Source organism: Tachypleus tridentatus, chromosome 10 (assembly GCF_004210375.1).
Source record: "Tachypleus tridentatus isolate NWPU-2018 chromosome 10, ASM421037v1, whole genome shotgun sequence".
Taxonomy (NCBI): Eukaryota; Metazoa; Arthropoda; class Merostomata; order Xiphosura; family Limulidae; genus Tachypleus; species Tachypleus tridentatus.
Genome location: NC_134834.1, coordinates 158191069 through 158213043, shown reverse-complemented (window position 1 = coordinate 158213043; position 21975 = coordinate 158191069). Strand labels below are relative to the sequence as shown.

The following is a 21975-nucleotide window of genomic DNA, read 5'->3' as shown; positions in this document are numbered from 1 at the left end:
CAAACACATAGTTACACAATAGACTGTCAGTGCTGTGTCCACCAGTGGTATCGAAACTAAGTTTTTAGTGTTATAAGCCTTCAGACTTGCCGCTGTGCCACTAATGAGCAAGTGATAGTTTAGAACATAGCATTCAGTTTAACTTGGGCTATGTGTTTGTTAAGATAGAGAATGTAGGTGTACACGAGTATTATATTAGAATTTAAAACTTTAATTGTGTATTTTAACAAATAAAAATCTGGTTATAAGCAATTAACTGTAGAAAGTCAGTAAATCATTAGCAGAAACTAATGAGAAACATTTACTGGAATTTTTGTCAAAATATAGTAATACAGTTCTTGAAAATCAATGTTGTTGTGCCTTTATTAGGTGCCCTCTAACTGTAAAACAAACAGATAATTTCAACAACTAGGTTTGGCATATAAAAGATCAGAAATTATGTACTGTGAAGCAAACTGGTCAGATTTCCGCATTGGCGAAATTGATTTAGCTTCGAAAGAGGAGAGAGTTCACTCCTTACGACGAGGTTCACTATCATTGAGCTAATTCACTTAATAGTCTGGGTACACACATGGTCCATTGGATCTCAACTGATCAACAGTAACAAGATTGAGGCTCCAGTCCAAATGACACTGCAGCCAGAGTCGGAAACGCATCCATTAGCGTGAAAGCTTACAACCTATCGCTGTTAGGTGACGGCGAAGGCTCTTAAGACGAGGTTAAATATTTTAGAGGGCGCTCCGGTAATAGATAAATGTTGGTTCTTCTTCAGTGGGAAATATCCCATTTTTTATGAGAACGCCTCCAAATTTGTTCGCAACAAAATGAATAACTAGAATGCATTCAGGAATCATTTTTATACAGAAATGCAATTTGAGACAATTTGTATTATTAGGAAAACCACTCATAATATTTTAGATTCCAAATTGGTTGCTGGAGGAAAAAGAGTCTACGATGTTAAATCCATTCTCTGATTAAGAGAGAAGTTGTAGAAAAATACAATGTTTATTACTTGACGTTTCTTGAGGCTTAACAAACCTAGTACTGTCCTTACATTTTCGAATAGCTTCTAGCATTATTAATGCATACACGAATTAACTAAGCTCTACTGAAGTAATCAGTGTAAAACTGTTTTAACTGTAAACAAGTTTGTAATAACTAAGTTTACCAAAACACGATCTTTCCTACATTAGGATATAATGAAAGCTGGTTTTAGGTCCTGAACAACATACTGTAATTATATCTTATTCAAAATGTAATGTGAATGACTTTATGCATGTGTAAAAGTTATCGTGAGGAAAGATCAATTTAATACCTAACATAGATTTATCATAACTCTATAACTAATCAGAAGTTGTAATACATCCCTGTATAATCAAAGTAAGTTTGCTTTTGTTTTGTTTTTTTTTAATTTCGCGCAAAGCTACACGAGGGCTTTCTGCATTAGCCATTCCTAATTTAGCAGTGTCAGACTAGAGGGAAGGCAGTTAGTCATCACCACCCACCGCCAACTCTTGAGCTACTCTTTTACCAACGAATAGTGGGATTGACCGTCACATTATAACGCCCTTACGGCCAAAAAGGCAAGCATGTTTGGTGCGAAGGGGATGCGAACCCGCAACCCTCAGATTACGACTCGCACGCCTTAACCCACCTGGACATGCCGGGCCTGAAAGTTTGAAGTCTAACAATTTTTCAAATTAAAATCGTTATTGCAACAGTTTCTAGTAAAATTTAACTACCACCTGAGTAGACTACGGTACTTAGCAAATAATTAATATTGTAACTTAATAATGGTAATTTAATTTTAACATTTCTTCCTAATTCGAATTTCTAGAATCAAAAGGAAACATAAAATAACACAGAAATTGAAAACTGAAAAGCTGTGTTTATATATATTAACGTTCAATGTGTTACAAGGTAAAAAGAAAGATACCATAACAACCATTAACTTCGAATTATCGTGCAGTTTTATTTGACGCGTCAGCTCGTTAGTTCTATCTTGATGACTCGAGGTTAGATTGATGGGCTTAATTGGACGTTATTCCATTAGCACTTGCACGTTGCTCTGGATTTTCCAGAAAAGCATGTTATCAAAGCTTTGTTGTTATCAGTATATTTAACGTAGAACTTAGGAAGAAATTAACTTCTTGTGTTTACGCAAACTCCGTTATCGGAAAACCTTGCTAATGGACAGGATCGCTTAAACCTGAAAAATTACTTAAGATGGCCTGTTTATATCAATGAAAATTACTTTGTAAGCACGTGGAAAATATAATTTAAATATGAGAAAATCAAACTTCAATAAATAATTTGACTTTTCATCGATTGAAGTTTAAGTAATTAGTATATTTATGCAATTATCCAAATAAATTTATATGTATTTGCTATGTAGTGCCATCTCGTGGCTCTCAGTAACAATAAAGAAATCGAGAACAATCTACGTTTCAGTTTAAATTTTCAATGTTAAAATATTATAATTTAAAGCGCCTGAACTGTTTTAACTATTGAGTGTTTTAGCAATTTGTGTAGTTTAAAATATAATTTTACATTTAACTGCAAGGTTTGTCAAAATTTATATCAAGTTTTATATTGCAACGTTACCTTGCGCCATTTCATAAAGACATAAAAACACAAGCAGAATATCCAATACAAGCAATTTTGTTGAAACTTTCAAATTACAATTCTGAATTAGGGTTTGGAAATCAAATAAAAAACAAGAGAAAAACGTTATAAAACTACATATTTTTAGTTTAAAATAACATTAGTAAACTAAGGTTAAGCAACAGACAATTTGTAAGAGAACGAGATGTAAAAAGTAATGGATGAGAGGAGTTATCCAATATTAGATCTCATATCTGTGCTCTCTTGGTAGGTTAACAATCTGAGAAACAGATAGAACGAGGTGAATTGGTAAGTATAATAAGGTAAAGGCCGCAAAAACGTTTTGTTTATATATAACCTACATTAACAAACAAACACATTTATTTGGAAGAGTCTGATAAAGTAAATAATCTTTATCACCTCTTAAAACTATTATTTAATTTCCCCTTTTCCAAAGACAAGGCATTATAAGACTATGGAAAAAAATCAAATGTCTCCTCCCAGGGATGGAATTTTTTTTGGAGGACAGTCTAGTCTCCGAGACTGATGGTTAGGTTTAGTATGGCACGGTGGTTAAATCGCTCTGGTAACAATCTAAGGGTCGGGGATTCAAATCACTGTCACCGACCATCTTTTTCTTTAGTCATGACAGAATTATAGTGTGACTATCGATCCTAATATTTGCCTTTTTTATCAATGAATAATGGGATTGATCGTCACATTATAATGTCATCATGTCTGAAAAGTTGTGCATGGTTGGTGAAACAGCAATTCAAATCCCCAACCCTCAGATTGCTACTCGAGCGTCCTAACCAACTGGCCGTGCCATGTTCAATTCGAACTGGAAAAACACAGAAAGTACGGCATTTTACAGTGCAATACAATGAAAAATATATTTTATTTCGCTTATCAACAGATATGTATCAGAAGGGTAAACAAATCTTATATATATATAACGATAAGAAACCATAACCTGTAAAGTATCTATAGTTAATCTACTACAAGTGTTAAGCATATAATATAATAACACATAATGATAAGAAACCCTAACCTATAAAGTAGGGATGTGCTCAATATCCAGTCAATGCCTTCTCGTTTATTCTTTCTATCCTATATACAATAAGTCAGACGGACTAAACTTATCAAACTTATTTATGCTTTTCATATGTGACTAGAGATTTCTGTGAATCGAATTATTGGAGGCAATACATACACCGAAAAGTCTATTTATATGATGCCAGAAGAATGGTTTGAAGCATTAGGCCTCCCTGTGTGTTACTGGAGTCTTCTGATAGGTTTTCTGTGAGCTTTTGAACTTGAGGTAAAGACAGTACAGGTCCTTATCCTGCTCTTACAAGGGTGTAGATATCCACTAAAGTATATTCGTGTGGATCCATAACTTGCATGTTTTTATTCTTTTTAGAGCTTATTTATTCTTTTGCAATTGCAAACGCGACAAGATTTCTTACAATAGCTATGGTGGCGTATTAAAATACAATGATACACATATCTTAAGAAGCTTACGTGTATCGACTCATGGTTTTGTGAAGTGTTTTGTATCTGTTCAGCTGAATTTTTCAAGTAGTTCTATGATTTGTAATTCTGTATGCAGTTTGTTTATCACCCAAGAATGTCTTTCAAATATTTTTGAACATTTATAAGTTGGTTGTTAAAGTGGTATATGGAGTAAATAGTTTGTTTGTTTTAAAATTTCGCGTAAAGCTACTCGAGGGCTATCTGCGCTAGCCGTCCCTAATTTAGCAGTGCAAGACTAGAGGGAAAGCAGTTAGTCATCAACACCCACCGCCAACAATTGGACTACTCTTTTACCAACGAATAGTGGGATTGACCGTCACATTATAACATCCCTACTGCTGAAAGGGCGAGCATATTTGATGTGATGGGGATTCGAACCGGCGACCCTCAGGTTACAAGTCGCACGCCTTAACCCACCCGGCCATGTCGGGCCGTAAATAGTTTGTATTGCATGTATTGTGCATCCACGTAATTCTTACTAAAGGCTGTAAAATAAACATTTATTAAAATAAAAAGCCTTCACTGTGAAAGTTCTGTTAGTTAGTATATGAAAAACTTGTCTTACTATTTGTTCATTAAAATTTTGACCCATCTATACAATTTGTTTTTGTAAATAATGAAAAGCTTACTATACGTAATGCAAACAAAATATTCTATCTCATAGATTATTCCAAACACGCTCTCCCTTTCAGCCGTAGGGACGTTATAATGTGATGGTCAATCCAACTATTCGTTGGTAAAAGAGTAGCCCAAGAGTTGGCGGTGGGTGGTGATGAATAGCTGCCTTCCCTCTAGTCTTACACTGCTAAATTAGGGACGGCTAGCGCAGATAGCCCTCGAGTAGCTTTGTGCGAAATTAAAACAAACAAACATATATTATTATAATATAATAAGTTTAAACAATGATTTACGCACATCCAGACTTATTTTTGTGTTTAGTTTTTCGACGACAAGATTTAATAGCTAAACATAATTTGAATAATCTTTTACGAATCTATACTCCTGGACAAAATCTTAAGGCCAATGAACATAAAGAAAAAATATGCATTTTGCGTTGTTAGACTCAACCACTTATTTGAGTAGAGCTTCGAAAGATGAGAATAAGAAAAGTGAAAATAAACATAAAAAACTTTTTAGCATTTAATAGGAAAAATGTGAACACTATAAAATTAGCCTAAATACTAGCTAGTCAAAAGTTTAAGACCATACCAAAAAAGTTCTAAACAGAGTAGGAAATGCCCAACAAAAGGTCTCAGTAGTGAGTTCCACGGCCGTCATTGCGAATAGCTGCGAACATTCGCTTTGGTATGGTCGATATAAGCGTTTGCAGGAGGCTGGCTGGAATGTTATTCCAAATGGTGAAGATGGCTTCACGAAGATCATGCACTGTTTGGAATTGACGTCCATTTCTATAGACTTCCCTTGCCATCCAACCGTAAACATTTTCAATGGGGTTCAGTTCGGGTGAATACGCTGGATGGTCCAAAAGAATCCCGTTATTCGCCATGAAAAAGTCCTCTGTCCTGCGGACATTGTTGATTGCAGCGTTGTCCTGCTGAAAGAGTCAGTCATTTCCACACAAGCGAGGGCCTTCAGTCAATAAGGATGCTATCTCCAACATGCGGATGTAGTCAGCTGTTGTTTAGCGTCCCTGTATAACCTGAAGCTCTATTGTTCCATGGAAGAAGAAAGCACCCCAGATCATGATGGAACCTCCTCCATTGTGTCGTGTAATAAATGTCTCTTATGGGATATCCTTATCGTGCCAGTAACGTTGGAAGCCATCTGGATCATCCAGGTTAAATTTCTTCTCATCAGAGAACAAAACCTTCTTCCACTTTTCTACGTCCCATGTTTGGGTGCTTCTCAGCAAAGTTTAACCGAGCTGTTTCGTGGTGTGGTAGAAGGCGTGGCCTTTGAAGACATTTAAGGTTTTTAAAGCTTTTCTCTCGTAGGTGCCGTCTTATTGTTCTTGAGCTGCATTCTGCGTCCGTAAGGGCTTTAATCTGGTTCGACGATCGGCTGATGTCTTGCCGGACAACCCGTCAAATCCTCCTGCTCAACGCCGGCTAAATTTTCTTGGGCCGACCACTTGAAATTCTCGTTCCGCATCCCTCAGGATCTTTTAAAAAATTTGCAACAGCAGTTTTACTATGCCCAATCTCACCAGCGATGGCACGTTGAGAGAGACTTTGCTTTTGCAGCTCGACAATTCTGCCACGTTCAAACTATGTCAACGTTTTAGCCACTGCCATGTTTTTACCCAATGTAACACAGGAGATGTCGGTGGTAGATGTTGACAACGCTAATGCTTGAACACAGTGACTAAATTTGTTACGTGTTTACCGATTAACGCTTCGTTTCAGTATGATCTTTAACTTTTGACGAGCTATTATTTTAGCTAATTTCATAGTGTTCACATTTTCCCTATTAAATGCTAAAAAGTTTTTTTATTTTTATTTTCATCTTTCGAAGCTCTACTCAAATAAGTGGTTGAGTCTAACAACGCAAAATGCGTATTTTTTCTTTATGTTCATTCGCTTTAAGATTTTATCCAGCAATGTAGAACGGTAAAATATTTCTTAGTGTGTACTATTTTTCTTTGCATTGTCGCATTTTTTGGAAACTTTATCAATGAGGTGCATGTTTAAAATTCACTACTACTTTGATACATTGAAGCGTTACAAATGTGACTAGAATACGTCACAAATACGTCCCTGTTTTCAATGTATGGGGAGGATGCAGTGTTAGATGTACTCGAATGTTTCCATTTCGTTCTAACGTAAGTATTAAATTGAGTTATTTTATCGTAGGTTTCTTTTTGCAACTGTGCGGATCACTCGTTGTGTAGCTCAGTTGTTGTAATTTGGCGATTATTGTGTTATTGCGTCATGTTACTAGAACCTATCATCAATTGTATTATAATAACATAGTAGAGAAAAATAATTTCTTTTGTCAGTTTTATTCTGAAATAATTGAATTAGCCTGTGTTGAATTTGACAAGAAACAAAAGAAACTACTATTTTAAGCTGTGAAAACTGCTGTGATAACCAACTGTGTGATAAATATTTGTATATACGTTTGACTTTTTTAAAAATATATTGTTTCAAAACATGTGGGTGGTGAGCTGTTTGTTTATTGTTGAAATTTATCACAAACATGTCACAGACACCTGCTGTAAAGAATCCTGCTCCCCCCGGCCCCCCGCTAGTACAGCGGTATGTCTCCGGATTTACAACGCTAAAATCAGGGGTTCGATTCCCCTCAGTGGGCTGAGCAGATAGCCCTTTGTGGCTTTGCTATATAAAACACACACACAAACACACACAGAATCCTGCCCATCCATTCATACAAAAACCTGACCACTAACAGCTGTGTCATGGAATCTTTAAATTAATTTTATAAACTAATGCTTTGTTAAAAACACAGAGCTACATGTATAGTAATAAAAATATAAAACATTAATGGGTATGCTTTATAAATTTATATATGATAACTTTACAATATTAAAAAGATATCATAAGTCAACTGAGTCGGTGACTATTATAGTCCTTCGAAAAGTTTTGACCTGTAAAAATATGCCAATATACCGATATTATTGACCAAAATATAAAAACGCAAATCAACACATTTATTTTTAGTTAATAAGCACAAAGTTGCACAAAGAATTAATGAAAACAGTGATGGAACCCCGAATTTAAGAGTTATAAAGTCTCCCTTTTGCTCTTTACTCACTTAAATGAAGAAATGTTTTCTTTGGACAGTAACATCGAACTGAATGTAATTTGTGGGAACAACGATCGTAAGAACGAATTATTTACTTTGCGAACAAACAGCCAACCAAGAGAAACGTTTGTTTGCTTGTTTGTGGTTAAGCACAAAGCTACACAATGGGCCATCTGTGCTTTGCCCACCACGGGTATCGAAACTCGGTTTCTAATGCTGTAAGTGCGTAGACATACCGCTGTGCCACTAGGGGCCCAACAGAAAAGAGATGCTGCATGATATTATATAGTTTATAGTAAATTCTTATATATTATAGTAATAAAGAGCCATTTTCAAACAAGAACCGTTGATGAAATGATGAGACAGGTTTAATAAAGTAATTTAGCTGTCAAAGGTTCAGATAGAATCAAGTTTCAGTGTTACTTATTTACCATATCTGAGAGAGATTCATCGCTACTGTTACCTCGCGCTACTCGCGTCCTGCTCTATCTAACACCGCTCGGAACATCTGCTTCCTCGTGATGTATCAGGATTAATTTCGCGTTATCACCGTTTTGCTAGCGAGACATGCAAATTACAATTAATAACGCCGGAGAAGCTTTAGGTTTCTACTACGGCTGAAGTTGAACATATGTCTTTAAAATGTGAACACACTTCAGCCTTTCATTCCATTGGATGGGAAATTTTATCCGGTATCGCTCCAAAACCCGTGCCGGAAACAAATTTTCTGCTTACGATAATGAATACAGCTTGTGGAAAGGTTGGCTCGCGATTTGTTTATAATGTTCTGAGGCGGCAAAACATATGGTCCATAATTTTTCATCTGAGCTTCAGAATAACACTGTGGACTGATGTTCTTTTAGTCTTGTCAATTAATGTAGTCTCTTATAGACATATGCAAAACCATGCTAAACAAGGCGTCCGTATTAAGGAAAACAGTAAATAAACACTGTTCTAATCTTTATTGGTGAAATGAGTACAATGAAAAAACTGTAATTTAATGTACTCCATAAGAACGATGTTCCAGGACCTGCACTGCCTTCGGAATAACTACTTTCTACAGTAAGTTTATACTGCCTTTGGAACAACTACTTCCTACATTACGTACTGTGCTGTCTATGGAACAACTACTTCCTACATTACGTACTGTGCTGTCTATGGAACAACTACTTCCTACATTACCTACTGTGCTGTCTATGGAACAACTACTTCCTACATTACCTACTGTGCTGTCTATGGAACAACTACTTCCTACATTACGTACTGTGCTGTCTATGGAACAACTACTTCCTACATTACCTACTGTGCTGTCTATGGAACAACTACTTCCTACATTACCTACTGTGCTGTCTATGGAACAACTACTTCCTACATTACGTACTGTGCTGTCTATGGAACAACTACTTCCTACATTCTCGTACTCGCTCTTTTTAATAGGTATGATAATACGCTATGCACGTAAGTTTCTGTGTAGGAGAGCGAAGTAAGTTTCAAACCATAGGCGTACATCTTGATAAAAGTTTCACGAAGCCTTCATTACACCTGAAATATTGGCTCCTAATATCATGTTAAGGAGAACAAAGGCACAAAAGTTCAGTGGAACAGCATCAGGGAGATTAACATGGTCGAATGAAACGAATTTTACATCTTATGACTTTACATTTGTTTAAAAATCTCTCTACTGGAGTATACTTCCTCGAAACGTGATGCGAGATTGTCCTCTAATCATAAACTTGGCCGTTAGTGCATCAAACATTGATTAGTTAGGAATTATATATGAGTTATATAGTGGAATGCCAAACGTGTTATCCGTGACACAATCACATGAGTCTGAGGCGATTCATCACAGGATCAGAATATGCACGTCGGTTTTATAAAGTGTGATTCCCAAACAACTATTATTAAACAAATAGCAAATGTATGTATGGGTATTATTAATATATGGGTAATATGGGTATTATTAATACTGAGACGATGCTACCGGTGCAACAAAACTTCCTAACTTGACGCTATCGATAGAAATAAAACGTGAATATAAAATCAGCATAATTGGACTACACATTGTTCTTTGGGCTTTTTTATAGCCCCAAATGGTACAATGGAGTATCTGCACTCTATCCATGGCGTGGGATCGAACCATATATTTTAACGTTGTAATTCTAAAGACTTACCACCGACCCACCAGAGAATCTCAGATTGCAGTTTTTCGCTGTTATTTGGATATTTGCTCAAAGCTACATAAGTTCAAACCTGCATTTGTTTTGAGCTGGTAAGACTCGAGAGAAGGCAACTAGTCATCAACACTTACTGCTTTCGAGTGCCAAGCATGGCCAGGTGGTTAAGGCACTCGACTCGTAATCCGAGGGTTGGGGGTTCGAATCCCCGTCACATAAACATGCTCGCCATTTCAGCCGTAGGTGCGTGATAATGCTCGGTCAATCCCACTATTTGTTGGTAAAAGAGTAGCCCAAGAGTTGGCGGTGGGTGGTGATGACTAGCTGCCTTCCCTCTAGTCTTACACTGCTAAATTGGGGACGGCTAGCGCAGACAGCTCTCGTGCAGCTTTGCGCGAAATTAAAAAAGAAACAAATCGCTAACGATTAGACTATTCTAATTGAACAATGAAACTTGACCATTACTTGCGGCAACGGACGAGAACCACGAACACACAGATTCACAATTCGGCAGGCTAAACACTAAGCCACGCTCGTCTTATGTAAATGCACTAATATATAACACGATCGCACAATATCCTAAACAAGTTATGATACATCTATAGAAACTTTTCTATTAGCTTAAAGATTTCTGCATTTAGCTCTGTTTCTGTTTTACATTTTCTAGAAGTTTCTTGGGCTTAACACAAGGTCACCTACAGTACGTGCGATTTCATATACCTAAAGTATTTAATTATTTTTAGCTTATGAATTACAGCAACAATAAAAGTGACTATAACATGGGGAAATTTGAAAATACAACAATAAGTGTAATCACATTTCGAGGGCATTTTGAAATTCAACAACAAATGTAACTATGGCATAATGGTGGAACCTGAAAATATTACAACAATAATAGCTTCGCCATATTGGAACTTGAAAATATTACAAGGTTAGCTTCACCGTATTGGAACCTGAACATATTACAGTAAGGTTAGCTTCGTGATAATGGAACCTGAAAATACAACAACAAATGATTTCTATTTAGCAAGTACAGCATTTCTATTGCATAACTAGGGCGCAGATGATTCGATGAAAGTTTTTATTTGTTTGTTTTTTTAATATTACGCAAAGTTGCACGAGGGCTGTCTGCTCTAGTCGTCCCTAATTTAGCAGTGTAAGACTAGAAAAAAAGCAGCTAGTCATCACTACCCACCGCCAACTCTTGGGCTACTCTTTTGTCAACGAATAGTGAGGTTGATCGTCATATTATAATGCCCCTACGGCTGAAAGGTCGAGCATGTTTGGTGTGATGGGGATTCTAACCCGCAACCCTCGGAGTACGAGTCGAGTGCCTTAACCACCTGGTGAGAAAGTTGTTTAACCTAATCATTCACCACTTTCTTTTTCCTTTAACAATATTTGTATTTTCACGAGTTTTATTAGTATAAACTGGTTTGTTTATATTTACCTAGCACATTGTGTTAATTCAGACTGTATTATTAATATGTAAAGCTCTCATAACTATAATGCTAATATGTGTAACTATTAGTTTTATATATTGATTAAAATAAAATTTCTTTATTCCAAAATAAGCTAGTTTTATTATTTTTATTCAATACCAACTATTTGATTTTAACTCTATACACATTACTCAGTTTTTATTAAATTACGATGTATTTCCTTTTAGAGAAAGACAAATAAAATTTATATATATTGAGTCATAAATTTATATGACGTAAACGGAACACAGCTGCTAGTGGTTTCCATTAAACGTATAACTTTTTCGTAAAATAATCATTCTAACATGTGCCATAGATGTGCTATAAACTTGTAAGAAGGTCATAGAAGCTTTATGATGTGGATTACCTAAAATATTCTGAAAACGTGAAACATTTCCATACAATCATCCCACTTCCTGGTTATCTTTTCATGTTATAGACATATCAGTAATAGATTTAATTATATTTTAGTTTGCTATTACCTTTCTAACCAAGAAATTAGCATTTTAATTGCAAGAGTACTTCTTCAAATACAGGAGTTTTAGAATAATACAAAATAACCCTAATCACAGACACCGACATCTATAAATCCATTTGTCTTATGCCCAACATTAGTTAAGCCTTTCTTAAATACAGCCTATATTCGACAATGAGATAAAATCAACGCTGTATCATATGTACTTTTTTGCTTTTGTTCAGTTAGGACTAAAACTTACCGTTCTTAATACTATCATCAAATAAACTCATAATGTTATTACACGACCTTACATTAGGTCTTTTTTAAAATATCTGATAAAATTTTAACGAGTTTACACAAAATGTATACTAAACCATATTTAAATCTGCCTTTCGTTTACATCCATTGAAAGGAATTTCGCGAAAATTTTTAAGATATACGACAACTGAGTATTATTATAATAGATACGTGGAATGACTCTTTATTTATCTAACTATTTGTAATATACAAGATGAAATATACTTTTTTTTTACAATAAGGTACAAAAGCTATTATAACTAATGGGCATCTTGCAACTGAGTTTTGATCAGTTTTTCTCATATAACCCACCTGTGACAACAGCCATGCATCCAAGAACACTAGCAACACTCGTGGCATGACTAAAAGTCAACTTGCATTGTAGACTAGAAAAGTAATACACAGAACAGCCATAAATAAGATTGAAATTTCCATAAAGAAGTAAAATAAGTCGGGAATTTCAATGAGTCGGTATTCGCACAGTTTGGTATTACATCACGAAGCTCTCTTTCAAGTGTGGTATTCAATTCTCACGGAGCACTTTTATCTTATTTTTGTCGTGTTAAAAAGAAACTGACATTAATGATAAAAAACGCATTACGTTTAAATATATCAAAGCTACATACAGACGCACTTCGTTATGCTATATATGTACATATATAATAAGTCGTAACCTTATTTCTGATTCTCAAGAGATCAATTTCCTATCAAATGCGTTTTTTACTGATGCCCTTCACACATTAAAGTAATATTATCCGATGAATACATCCACATGGTTTGGAAGTTTCGTTTTATTATGGGAAAAAGTAATTCTATTCACATAAAAGTAATTCTATTCACATAATGTTTTAAATAGAACTTTTGATCGTACGCAACCAGTAAAACATCACATCAGTCTAATTTGAATGCTTCGGAGACCCAATACTGATGTACGGTATGTAATTCTCTGGAGTAGTGTTTCTTAAACCTTTCAATGGATAAGTTAAAACTCGTCTCTAATAAAGAAGGATTGTCTGCCTGACACAGCATTAACAATACTATTCAATAATCCATCACTACATGTTTCAATCAGGTTTGGATGGCTGTTTTCCTGCGATCCTTAGGGTTAAGTTGACTTTTTTATCTTAAGCTTAATTTATTTATTTCATTTTTAATTTCATATATTATTTAGTATTCCTAAGAGTCTCAACGCAAAATTTTGAAATTATTTATTAGGCTTATTTTTAAAAGCATCTATAACATTATTTAAAGGTGGTATATCTCATACGAGCTTGTTTACTGTGTTTAGACTATGGTTTTTTTTAGTTGAAAGTCTAATATGTTTTATCTGCCACTTAAATCGAAATAAAAATTATATTTCAATCTAGTGCATTCTGTAATATTCATGTATACGTCTACCTGTATTAACATTTTTCTCTCTTTCACAGTATGTGTGTGCGTGAGTGTGTTTTCTTATAGCAAAACCACACTGGGCTATCTGCTGAATTCTCTTTGACAGTAAACGTACTCTGGTGTCTAAAGCGGAGAAAACAATCACATACAACTTAAAAAAAAACACTTTTAGTAATACTTTCTAATTTAGTAGTTATTATATTTTATTTTAGCCCCCTAATATCAACTCTTTGCTGTAACTCGTCGGAAGCACATCACGTGGTATGAAACATTTTCATTGTTGCTTTGAAAGCCGAACAACGAATCGCGTTAGTTAGTTAGTAATTAATTGTTCAGTATTATATTTTTAAATGCTTGGATTCAGTTATAGAATAGGTCATAGCTTGCCATCAGTTTTAAGCATTCAAGGACAGCCACCACGACATTAACCACTGTAATTCTGTCATTGAAACAGCTGTGTTCCGAAATTGTAGTATTAGAAAACACGAAATTCTCATGCGCCACCAAACAAGCTTGGTATCTCCGAGTCATGTTAAATACCCCAATACTGAGTTTAAAACATAGCTGTTTTTGAACTTGTTTATCAACATCAAGCATAAATCTTCTTAAAAAATAGCTGTTTCTACGTAAAAAAATATAAAACGAGGCTCAAATAAAAAACATCAGGATGTCAGTAATTTGATTAAACTTTGATTTCCTGACTCGAAAAGTACTCGCGGCAGTGAACGCACGCGACGTTTGATTCACTTGACTTCAGTAATTCAGAAGACAAAAAGTTACCGATGCATATAGATTGGTGTCAGTAACTTTTCACGATAAGAATAATTATAATTCACCGAACCTCTGAAATTTCGTTTACTTAGTATCTTGCCTGTTTGGTGTATTAATACAACTTAAAAAGATGTTTAATAAGAAAATATCAAATAAACTGCACTACATTTTGGCCGAGAAGCGACATCGAAATAAATATAGCTGTTTTTGTCAGTTACACCTCACCTTATAAATGCCACCACAGGTGTTCCATAGGGTCTGCTTGAAAACACGTTTTAACAAGCAGGATGTATTTTCTTGTTGATAGAAGAAAGCACATAACAAAAGTTCTAGTCCCCAAGTGGTTGTTCCAAGTGAACGACCTGTCAGCTGTCGAAGCCCTCGACACACAGATGACATTTCTTTGTTGACACTTCCGTTCATGGCTCCTAGCGATAAGTTATGCACAGCTCAGATCTCGATTTGTGAATGTCTGGCAGCACACAAAAGTTTTAGGCAAACACATAACTGATTTAAGTTTTATACGTGGTATAGGCGGGAAGAACTAATTTCCCTTGAAGGTTGGATGGGTAGATGTTTCATCCATCATGGGCTATACATTTTATGTAAGCATCTATTAATCTTTCAAATATACGGAACGCGTTGTGAGGTAGAATTCGCTTTATTATCACTAAATATTTTATAGTTTGTTCAAAGAGATAGAATACTTTGTTCAGGATTTGTTTTAAAACAACTGTCTTCATCTACATGTTTACATGGCATAGTGGTATACAGAGAAAAATTATACATTTATTATTTTCAAGTTGTTTGTTTGTTTTTAATTTCGGATGAAGCTACACAATGGCTATCTGCGCTATCCGTCCCTAATTTAGCAATGTAAGACTAACGGAAGGTAGCTAGTCATCATCACTTACCGTCAACTCTTGAGCTACTCTTTTACCAACGAATAGTGGGATTGATCATAACTTTATAACGCACGCACAGCTGAAAGAGCGAGCATGTTTGGTATGAGAGGATTTGAACTCCCGACCCTCAGATTGCGGGTCGAGGATCCTGACCACCTGGCCATGCCAAGAACTTTTCAAATTGAGAACACCTTGGTTCACTGAATTAACTTTACTATTACTTTCAGCTACACGAAGGATTACTTCTAGCTATATAAAGGACTTTCGGTGTACAAACGTTACTGGTACTTTCAGCTACATAAAAGACTATCAGTGTACAATCAACCCTAATATTAAACTGATAAACTATCAGAAATGTAGATAGTCAACAGAACCACTTGTGTGACCGAATAATGGGACTTGACCTCATAGCGAGCCCACGGCGTCAAAATGCTTATGGCGTTTTACAGAAATGAATAGTGAATCCTGAAACCTCAGATTTACAGTTAAAGTATAACTACTAGATTAGGCCCGATCCTCTTGCTTTTGGAAGGAAACTCAATCTTGGAATACTGAACAGAATTCCGGTTGAACGTACTTTTATCTAGAACCTCCTAGCACTGCACTTGAATAAAAATTTTCTTTGCTATATTTCAGCCCTAATAATGAATACCAGAATTAAAGTAATTGATTAACGTGATCATTTTAGCAATCTTAATCCATACGCTGAGAGCGCCATCATTCTTAGCTTAATAATATCCATTGTCTTTCTCAACGTTGAATGTAGCTTTCAAAAATTTTATGTGAAAGGATTTAATATTACGATACATAGGCGATCGGAAGGCCATCGCAAACACTTCATTATACACACACAAACACACACGCTCGCGCAAATACAGCGCCCTTGGTGTTATAGTGTTTAAGATGTTACCCAAACTTTTAATACAATTCATTGATAGTTCTTTATTTCTTTAGCTTTATTAAACATACAAGCACTAATTCCGAACTATTGCTTTTTTGTCTATATATTTGAAGGTTGCTTATATGTATTTTAGAAAAGTATACGCAGTATATTTTTAACTGATTAGGAGTTCTTATCTCATATCTTTCTGAAACATAAAAATTTAGACACGTAATATAAAACATATCCAGTTTTACACATGATTTATAGCTCCAAACTCTAGGCTTCTTTTACTGACGATACTTTTTCATGTCCTCGTTATGGATATCTCTACTTTCATGTTGTGGGTTACCGTACTAAAGAAACCTAATTAATGAGATTAAAGGCAATGAGAAGCAGATGGGAAAGCTCTTTGCCGTCTGATGTCAAGCGCTTCATTCACTGATCTTCGCCCTAACTCACACCCGGAGAGGCTGAACACGGGCGTCACGAGATAATCAAAGATCTCTATCTTCGGACCAGCTAAGGTACTGAGCTGGTCAGAGGTAATTTTGATAATCACTTGAAATATATGATGTAAACCGTGGTATTATTTGTGATTCAGAGAGGGGAACAGAATACCCGTTCATTTTTATTTGGGATTCAATCAACAGTCTAATGCCAAAATTATTACTGTTACAAGGTTTCCGGTAATAGAGGCAAGCCGAGTTAATTGGTAAGAATGCGCCTTCTCTAGGCTATGACTCGTTTATTACGGTTCTTGAGATTGTAGTCTGTCAGCACGTGAAACAAACCAGACTTTCGGTAATGGTCGGAAAAGGGGTGGGGATACATTGGGCACGTGTGATCTTCTCTGAACACATGCAGTTTTAATCTATGACGTGGTAATCTGAAAGAAATCGTGCCGAACGTAGAAGAGAGTTTATCAATGAAATGTTGACCAGAGAGTGGAGAAAACGAAACCTTTTGAACTGTTTCGAGTTTCATCTTTCTCTATTTCTAAAGTTATCAGCCGGCTGTCAGCCACTGGGCTTACCAAGAATGTTTATGGTCAGGGTAAATTATCACAGCGCAATTCTAAACCTGGTTAATTACTTAAGCCACTAGGCTTACCAAGAATGTCTTTGGTCAGGGTATTTATCACACTGGCTACCAGAGATATCACTTGCAAGCCCAGACCTGGTTAATTAAGCGCAGTTTAAGTAAACTATTTAAACACATTTGAAAGAAAGTAAAAGCATCATCAACAGTGATTTTGTACTTGACAATGAGAGAACCCCAATGTTTACAAATGTAGTTTTAGTTTTGGTTCTCTATAAAGACAGTGACTTGTATAAATATGCGTTCGTTCTGTCATTATTCTAAAACAATATGGTGATTAAAAACAACTCGATCGCAAGTTTTTGTTAAATATTTCTAAACAAACAGTAAAATGCAGCTAGTAATAGCTTAGTAATATACATATTATTTGGCACACACGTTATAATGTAAGTGTTTGCACGTTGTCTTGATGATGACTGACAAACAATTGACAGTATAGACCTTTATTTTCTGTACAACCTTATAGCATTGTGCCTTGGATTCAATAATTACAAATAAAACCTCGTTGACGCATGATGTTGTTTGAAGTAGCTTAACTGAAATCTGTTCTAAGTTATTTATATTTAAAGTCTTTGTTCTCTAATCAAGAAGAAAAATGAGATTTCATGATTTCAGCTGTATGTAAGTGAATCAGCATGACATCGTGGTGTTCTTGGTAATCCAAGTCATCCAGGCGGTAAGAACCTACCCATGGTCAGGAAAAGGCCACTCAAGCATGGGGTATTTGTGGCAAACAGACCGAAGCCGCCACGTTAGAGACTGTGAGTGCTCGTGAAAATTTTCTAAAGCTTTTTTTATTTTCTTTTTTTGGACAAATTCTTCATTTCTTCTTCCGTCAGAATAATGCTTCAGTAAGCAGCTAAAATACGTCTATTAGAAGCAGAAAAGAAAGACGTCCTTTGTCCTCACGACGCTGTGTTTCTTTGTTACCGACATATTTACTCCTGCAGTTCACCTCAGAAATAACTAAATCAGGGACTTCTGTTGAAGGTTGGAATTCTACCTATCTTACTGAATGACATGCGGGTTGCTTTATGTTGTCAGTTTACTAATTACAGTGCAGTGTGTCTTCATTGCAACACTGTGTAACAATGGGCACGTGCTAGCAGAAATGTTTAAAGTCAAGTTTGCTGTAATGAGTCCAGTGACGGGACCACTAGTTTAAAGAGCAATAACAAGGATAGTTCCAAAGATCTGATTATCATTCATTGTCCGTGATGTCTCAAGTGCAATAAGGTATCCAAACGTAACTCTCATACGTGACAGAAAGAAGAGAGGACCCCAGTTTGTCAAAGTAAAACGTTAATTTATGTTACTCACTACTGTTTTTTTTTTTTTTTAATGTAATACATGTTTAGTGAGACCATGCCATTTCAAATATGTGGCACTAAAATGCAGAGTGACCTGTGTGACTGTTTTTGTAAAACAATAATGACTACCGTTGTGACTACCATTGACACAATACTGTGTAAAGAATGATAATTAGACAACATAGTTATAAAAGTGACACAGGCTTGTAACTGTAAAGAAGGTCCTATTAAAAATTTGTGCTAAAGTTTATACTGTTTTGAAATACCTACAGTGCCACCTATATACACTTATTTACATGTCTTGAATTTTTCAAAATTGTGTCTCACGGTGAGATAGTTTAAGTATTTATTCACAACTTTAATATCAGGAGTTCTGTTCCCCATGGCGGACAGGGCACAAATAGTCCTTGCACAAACACATGAAATAAAAAAACAAACAATAACTTCTTTCTGTTTTAATCCGCATAAGACACAGAGCTACAGTAAAAATGTAAATCCACCACAAGTCTTACAAAACCTGCTGCAACTATTAGTTTCAACTAATAGATGAAAACGAAGCAAAAACCAAAACAAAATTATGAATAGGAGTAAGATTTTAAGTGTTCAGTGGAGCCAACATATAGGGGTTAAAATAAAAACACACAACCAAGATGCGACACAAGGAGGGAGTGTTCTTTTCACGTATTTAAATAAGAAGTTTTACATTTCCTCGGCCATGCTAAAATCATTTTGTTGCATAAAAGTTGCAAACTTTTAAAAGCTCTATTGCGTCTTGGAAAGGAATTGTTGCAAAAGAACTACGTATAGAAACGTTATTAAAATACCTATAAAACTTTAAGTTGATACAAAAATTTTCCTTTTTTACTTGTTTGGTTGAATTTCGCGCTAAGCTATTCGAGTGCGCTAGCCATCCCTAACTTAGCAGTGATAGACTAGCAGGAAAACAAATCAGTTAGCATCATCTGTAGTCAATTATTGAGCTACTTTTTTCATAGTGAATGGTGGTATTTGACTGCCACCCTTATAACATACTAACAGCTCCAAAGTACGGGGAGAGACTTTGACTGCCACCCTTATAACATACTAGCAGCTCCAAAGTGCGGGGAGAGACTTTCTTTCAGTAGCGGGACTCAGACTTTAAAACTTCACAATCCTACGCACTAGCCATTGGGCAACCCTCGACCCACCTGTTACATAAGTACCGAAGAAGAAAAAGAAATTATGTGTTTCGTAAAATTTCGTGCTTTCAAATACATCGTTTCCATTGAAGAATAATACAGATTACACTATAAAATGATATTAAACAAGTTTTCAAGAAACAATAAACTGTGTTGGTTATATAACATATCATTATATTTGTGAGTAGTAGATAACGTTGCCATCCGGGTCCTCTCATCTGCCACCTAGTTTTACCATCGAGTATTGATGCATCCTGGTAACTCTTTAACCAAATATTGTATAAGAGAAACCGAAAAGCTCAGTAAAAGTCGAGGTTCACAAGACTAATCGGAGGCTATAACGCGTGTAAGGGACACAACGATGGGGTAAATTATCCCAACAATCATCTGAATGATGTACAAATTAAAACGTTCACTTAAGTCAACGGTGAAAGAGAAAAAAAAAAAAAATTCAAGTACAAAAATCAGAAGATGAGTTTGATTATGAGACTTGTTCGTCAATTTAGTTTCGAAACAAATGTGAACGAGACATCACTCCGCTGATAACGACTAGAACATATATGGATGAGGTGTTAGGACGAGTTTTGGCGTTCGGTTTACACAGGCGTTAACAACGCGGTGAAATTAACTTTCATTGTTACTCAACGAATCTTCTTAGAAGTGAACAAATGCTACATGACAAATTCAGAGAACAAGAGAAAAACGAGTATTCTTTTTGTCGTTGTTTCCTTGCATGCTTTGAATAAGTCAGTATAAGTACAGACGAAAACAAACATAGAAAGGAAAGATACTGGTGGATTAACAACATTACTGTTTAAATGTTGTTTGTTAATGAGATAAGATATATCTAACGTTTAGCGTCATGAATTAAATGATTCAAAACTATTTTCGATTTTCTTTTGCTTTTTCATGAGGCTCAGCATGAACAGGTAGGTTAAGGCGTTCGACTCGTAATCCGAGGGTCGAGGGTTCGAATCCCCGTCGCGCCAAACATGCTCGCCCTCCCAGCCGTGGGGGCGTTATAATGTGACGGTCAATCCCACTTTTCGTTGGTAAAAGAGTAGCCCCAGAGTTGGCGGTGGGTGGTGATGACTAGCTGCCTTCCCTCTAGTCTTACACTGCTAAATTAGGGACGGCTAGCACAGATAGCCCTCGAGTAGCTTTGTGCGAAATTCCAAAACAAACATTAAAAAAAAAAAACAAACAAACCTTCTTTCATGATAAATGTTTGTTAGAAGTAAATAATTATCACTTAACTTCAACTAAAATATTTCTGGAGAAATAAACTTTAAATTTTTATTAAATAGCGTACCTTCAAATCGTTCGTTTTGTTATCATTAATTAAACACAAATAAAATAACAGAAACGTATTTACATTCTCCGATTGATATACTTTTCTAAAGAGATGACAGAAACTGTTATATATCTGCATTAGTATACCACGCTAATGTGTGTTTGTTTGTTTTCAAGTTTCGCACAAAGTCACAAAAGGGTTATCTATGTTAGCCGTCCTTAATTTATCAGTGTAAGACTACAAAAGAGGTAGCTAGCCATCATGACCCACCGCCAACTCTCTTTAGCTACTTTTGTACCAATAAATAGTGAGACTGACTGCATATTCGAACGCCCCCATGTCTAAAAGGTAGCATGCTTGGTAGGACGTGGATTCAAACCAGCGATTCTCAGCTTGGAAATCGAGCGCCCTTTCCACCTGGTCATGTCAAGCCACCACACTAACGAAATGTTAGACACATATTCTAGCGTTAAGATACCTTGCTAATCTAGGAACATTGTTATACGTGCGTACCAAAGTGGCTTACTAAAACGAAGACAGAAAGGAATTGTTATATTTGTAAAGCAGTAAACTTTGTTAAGTTGTTGGAAGATAACCTGTTGCAGCTATGTGAAGCAAACTTCCCTTCGTTAAGGATGTTGCACTTTTTATCATCTTTGTTGAGTAAAACTGTTTTCTATTTTGAGTTTGTTTTACTGACATGCAGCTGGAAAAATTGTAATGTTTATCTTGAGCATCGCGTTCGTAGTCTACATGGTCAAGATTCATGTATACTTTGTGCTTCTGACAGGGAACTCAAGGCCAGCAGTATGTGTTGCCACAGGGGCTGTGTTAGGCTTTTTGAACCAAATAACGGATCTATGTCACTG

At 35.8% G+C, this 21975-nt stretch overlaps 1 protein-coding gene and 1 long non-coding RNA gene across 8 annotated transcripts in view; one reads left to right on the top strand and one right to left on the bottom strand.

The window, feature by feature from the left end:
- LOC143230741 (discoidin domain-containing receptor 2-like) overlaps window positions 1–21975 on the bottom strand; it is a 325468-nt gene that overhangs the window by 74290 nt on the left and 229203 nt on the right. The gene's annotated exons all lie outside the window — the stretch shown is intronic.
- Window positions 13171–21975, top strand: part of LOC143230743 (uncharacterized) — a 55816-nt gene continuing 47011 nt past the window's right edge. The window contains exon 1 of the long non-coding RNA XR_013016612.1: window positions 13171–13379. This is a non-coding gene — a long non-coding RNA (uncharacterized LOC143230743). The remainder of the gene's footprint in view (window positions 13380–21975) is intronic.